Below are 6,000 nucleotides of genomic sequence, written 5' to 3' on the forward strand. Positions count from 1 at the left end.
CTTACGGTGTTTACGGTGTGATATCTCTTGTTGGATACTGTTTGCAAACTGTGTTGCGAATGGAATCAGTAGGAAAGAAGTAAAATTAAAGCTTCATAATTGACGCTGAAGTTTGAATCCATTAACAGCGGAAATTTAGCAAGCAATAACTTTTTTTTTTCTTTCGTCATGTGAGGCTGTTAGCGAGAAAATTTTCATGAACGTTTGCAAGTATGATTGTAGTTTCATCGGAGTCGCTGACTCTCAAATTCTGGATGAATGACGTCCGAATGCTTGCGCGCAGCCGCTTACGCTACCTCAAGAGCTATGTGTTTACTGTTTTTAATTGTAACATTTCTTACGTTAAAATTTTACCATAAAATAATACCTCATAATGAGAATAATATGACAGCAGTTAAAATTTTTTAATTCGGTCAATACGTAGAGAAACATTTAAAATCTTTTTATTTCTTTTTTTCCCTGGAAGCCGTTATATATGCAGCCTGCAATTGATATTGCGTTCCAGACAGGGGGATAGACGCTAATTATGGAATCTAAGAACAAAGTTGCGCTGCCACAGTGCCACCTATTGATTTTTTAAGAAATTATACAAGTTATTGTTTCGATTTATAGCCTTTTGACTGTGGGTAAAGGCAAAAAAATACTAGCATCGAAACTCGTTGGTCCTATTAGTTACTATGTGCGTGCGATAAACTGATTTTTGTGGGAAAGGTATCTACAGTTGCCCTGATTCATGAGGGGTAGTGGTTAGTTTATGCGCATACAGCAATAAGAGAAGAAATTGATGCAAAATGATACCGAAAATTTAAAAAGTGGCATTGTGTATATTGGAGATGATGAAGAGAGGACTGAGAGACAAAGAATGTGCACCGATGAGAAAAGTCTATCAAATGTGGACTCTGATCCACAGTTGTCGACTGGTGCTCTGGCTGATAACTTTCATAATGTTCGATGCACCACTGTTTACACAATGGTCACGGGAAGGCTCTGACATTGAAAACTGTGTGCAAGGTGGGTACAGAAAAACGAATCGACCAACATAAAGAGCAAATAAAGTGTGGCAGAAGAGCGTTTCTAGGCCGCTACCGGCTAGATGAAGATAGTTACAGGCGACGAGATATGGATATCCTACACCAATGCGGAACCTAAACAACAGTCAGGGGAATGGTTTCACTCAGCTTCACCTAAATCTGGAAACATCAAGCCCTCTCCTTACTGAAGACGAAAAATTATGGCACTGATTTCTGGTACCGAATGACGTGGCTATACTATCTGACTGGTGCCGCGAGAGCACTCTCTAATACAAAACACTGTTAATTCACCTGAGAAACACTGAGTAGCTAATATCGACCTATGTCACATATCACGCGTCTGTAGTACTCAGCGTTGTCAGACGTCTGGAATTACTGTAACCAAAGAGTAATAACGAAAGACTGTACTTTGGTGTCTTCACACAGACATGAGACTACCATTAACACATTCACACGTAAAAAAGGAAACGTACTTACGTGTGAAGCAGAGTAACGAAAAATTAGATTGTTGGATAGCTATGCACTGCATTTAAAGAAAGAGCCATGTTCCTTTTCTGGACGGTTTCAATAATTTCCGTGACGTCTGTCGGACAATGAGAGTCAGACATCAAAGACAGTGGTGTATGACGTCAGCGCGCGCAGGCCAATAGCCTTTGGCGGACTACTGCGCGCTAGTTTGATGGCGGCCTTTGTTCGGTTCCAGTCGTTCGCTGTTCATTTCCGACAACGGCAACGAGCGGCTCGGCTAAACTTGGTACGTTGTGATTACTTGGAGCCTCTTGTGCCCTTTTTGAAGTGTTGTCTGCACTTTCCAAGCCGATTCCGCCAGCTTTTAAAACAGAGAGAACTCCACACTTGGTCTGCTTCCGAATTTCTACAAATGGCGTGTCTCTTAATTTATAGAAAACACTACACGTCAAAGTACTTTTAATCTGCACTGATAAGCTTAGAACTTGATTGCTAGTGCCTGGACTTTTATGTTTTTATAAACCGGGTTTTAGCGCTTTATTTTCTTGGAGTAGCCTTTTTTACGTGTAAGCTATTTTAGCCTTTTGCCGTCTTTTAGTAAAAAAGCTATGCGTGACCACAATCCATGTTCTAACGCTACAACTATCAAGAAATTTTTTATTATATTTTGGTATTTCAATTCCCGATTAACCATATTTCTCACTTTTGTCAAGTGAAACTTTTTCTGTTTTCTCCGAGTACATTTTTGTAGGCCAACAAAGAACTCTCTACAGCACAACAGACCAGTGGCGCATATTTCATGGACGCAACTGCTCGTGGTCCCAAATACAATCCACCTTTCAAGTGAATAATGGCGGACAGCTTCTTTATATCTTCATGTCCAAAATTCCTCTGTAAAATATTCCTTAATTTAGTAACGCAAGCTGTAAGCGCTGAGTCAGCTATTTCCTCCAGACAGAACTGTACCTAGAAAATCATGTCTACAGCATCCTTCAGTGGTGGAGGTGCGGACACTACCGTGGATGTCAGAAGAAAGCTCTTAAGAATACGAACGATGCAACATTCTTGTTTATCTTAAGGGCCATCTTGGCTTTTTCATTGAAAGCTGATTTACTAAAGCCAAATATATTTACTATCCCTTTAAAGTTTTGATAGTGTTCGGCAAAATATATAGCTGCCAACAGTTAGGTGCCGTAACGTCTAAGTATGGGTTCGGGTAGGAGGCGAATGTTTCGAGCTATTGACCTAAAGGACTGAATGCCGTTGGGAGCATCGAGAAACACTTTCCTAACAGACGAAATAATACTCTTAACCACAAGAAAATTCTACTTCTAGGCGAAGTAAGTCATGGGCAAGGTGTGTACAGTGGATGATACTGTTGTTGCTCCTGCTTTTAACATATAAACAGCACAGGCTGTCACTAACACCAAAACATGCTCAAACTTATCTTCTCCTGTATACAGAAAGGGCAGGGCATCCCTGACAGCTTAGGCTACAGCAGTGTGATTCGTCTTCTCCAGTTATTTACACAGGAGCAGTTGGTGTTTTCCTGATGCTGTGGAATTTAAATTTCCGCACCACGACATCAGCTATAAATCTGCCACAGCTGTCAGTGGTTTCATCATCTCGAAGCCAAATATTGTGGTCAGCAATGCCTGTTTCAATATTAGCAATAGACTTTCCATACAACGATTTCACATAATTTTTGCTCAATGTCGATTCATCTGGTACACCTCAGTCCCTGATGCTCTCCAGGAAATCCTTAAACGTACGGTCCTCTAGAATGTTCTGTGCCTCAACAGCCGTTACTAGCGCCTCACGTAACTTGCGATTAAAACTGACCACAGCTCCATATGTCACAGAAGTAATTCTCCCTAGTGACGCTTGTAATGTGAACTGCGAGATCTTCTTTTTGAAGAAAACTGTGATTTTTTATCAAGGCTTGTCTAAAATGAAAACAAATGAACACTAAGAAGAGTTAACATGGGTAGGGGCTATACTTGGCAACCGGAATAAATTAATAATTGGTTCCTTTTACCGAATTCCACCCCCCCCCCCACCCCCCCCCTTTTCTCTCTCTCTCTCTCTCTCTCTCTCAGTTTTTTTGCGTAAGTGCTTGCATTACCCTTTTCAGCCTTTTCCTGTACAAGTACATTCATTTATTTATTTTTTCAGTATTTTTTGCAAAAGTGCGTTTGATGATATTTACAGTATAGAGTACGAGACAGTACACAAAAATATAAAATAAAATAAGGCATATTAAAAATAAAATAAATTAGAAATTGAAAATTAAAGATTTTACGTCTTATTGAAATACAGTGTAAGTTTTATAGATTATACAATATTTTTCATTATGATTACTTCATAAATCCTATTTGAATAGATTAGAATACAATAAAATACAATAAAGTTGTAGCATATGATAAAAATACAGTACAGTAATATACAGTGCGTAAAATGCTTTGAGGTGACTGATGTTTGTGCTTTAATGTGGTGTTACCCTCATTTTATGTGTGTGAGTTGTGGTGGTGTTATTTTATGTTACTACTTAAGTGATTTATTTATTTATTAACTACGTTTGTGTATTTGTGTATAGATAGATATGGATAGATATGCTTAAACATTAGCATTAAGATTAACACTGACAGCGCCACTTTTCTTTATATTGCCTGCTATAGGTGGGAGGCGTGGATAGTATCAAGATATACAACGGATTTGATTTGATTGAGTGCTCTCATGTTTACATCAATTCCTCCAGTCACCTCAGGGGGATGGCTTTCGTGGCGGTGGTGAACAATTACATAATTTTCATGTCTATGCTACTTTTTATGTCTAACTTAGTTCTATGGTTCATGTGTGTGTGTGTGTGTGTGTGTGTGTGTGTGTGTATCCAATGCAGCCACATTGCTCGTATGAAAATGTGTCTCCCGTAGTTTGCTCTGAGTTTAGGTTAGGAGGATGACTTTCGTGGCAGTGGTGAACAATTACATAATTTTTACATCTATTCTACTTTTTATGTCTAACTTAGTTCTATGGTTCATGTGTGTGCGTGTGCGTGTGTGTGTGTGTGTGTGTGTGTGTGCGTGTGTGTGTGTGCGTGTGTGTGTGTATTTTATGGGGTTAGTTTCTGTGTCTTTTGGTCAGGTGTGGAGGAAGTGGGATGTCTTGGGTGAGTGGTTCCATGATGGGGGCGAGGTCTGGGTATTCTTGGCTGGTGTTGATTGCTACTGTACGCATTGGATGGGTGTAAATTGAATTTTGGTCGCCTGTTCACTCGTGGTCTTGTTGTCAGACTCTCTCCCCACTGAGATGACATAGTTGCTGGACATTTCAAAGAAAATTTCAGTCACATTTCAAGTAGGTAGCCCACTCGTACAATTACAGTTCGTGGTGACTTCAATCTATTGTCGATACGTTGGTGGAGATATGTGTTTAAAGTCATTGGTAGGCATAAAACGTAGTCCAAGTCGTACTGAATCCTTCCTCAGAAAATTATTTTGGAAATTTAGTTCAGGAGATCACTTGAAGCGTAAATGTTTGCGAAAAAAGACTTGTACTCTTAACAACAAATAATTCATAGCAAATAGGCAGCATTAAGACGGATGAGAGGTTAGTTGCCACAATGTCGTTGTAGCAAGACGGAATAACATAACATTCACATCCATCAAAAATAAATGCAAAATATATCTATTTTATAAAACATATAAAAATTCGCTTGATGCGATCCTAAGAGACAGTCTCCACTCCTCCCAATCTGACTGTTTAAGCGTAGACCAGACGTTGTTTACATTCAAAGAATTAGTATCGATGACAATTGATAGCTCATACCAAACGAATTAACGTATACCAAATGAATTAGTAAGACGTGATGATACACTAAACAGGTCAGAACATTGGTACAAAAGCAGCGAAAATAGTATGTCAAATTTAAGAGAACGAAAGACCTCCAAGACTGGAAAAGCCTTACAGAAGCTAGAAATATAGTGCTACCTTCAGTGCGAGATACTTTTAATAGCTTCTATGACGAAACTCTGTCTTGGCAGAAAACCCAAAGAGATTTTGGTCGAATGCAAGACACAACCAATACCTTCGCAGCGTGCTAGCAATGGCAATGTTACTGATGAGCGGGATACTAAAACATAATTACTAAACGTGATTCTCCGAAATTCCTTTACCAGAGATGACGAAGGAAATATCATGGAATTCGAATAAATAACAACTTCAACATGAGTAACTTAGACGTAGATAACCTCGGTGTAACGAAGCAGCTTAAAATCCTTAATAAAGGAGAGATCTCCCGCCCAGACTGTATACCAGCTAGGTTCCTTGCTAGGTTCCTTTCAGAGTATGCTAATACAATAGCTCCAAGTATAGCAATCACATACAACCGCTGGTCTTCAAAAGATCCGTACCCAAATATCGGAAAACAGCACAGCTCACGCCAGTACTCAAGAAATGAAGTAGGAATATCCTTCTGAATTGCAGACGTATCATTAACGTA

The sequence above is a fragment of the Schistocerca americana genome, chromosome 7, assembly GCF_021461395.2.
Source record: "Schistocerca americana isolate TAMUIC-IGC-003095 chromosome 7, iqSchAmer2.1, whole genome shotgun sequence".
In the NCBI taxonomy this organism is placed as follows: domain Eukaryota; kingdom Metazoa; phylum Arthropoda; class Insecta; order Orthoptera; family Acrididae; genus Schistocerca; species Schistocerca americana.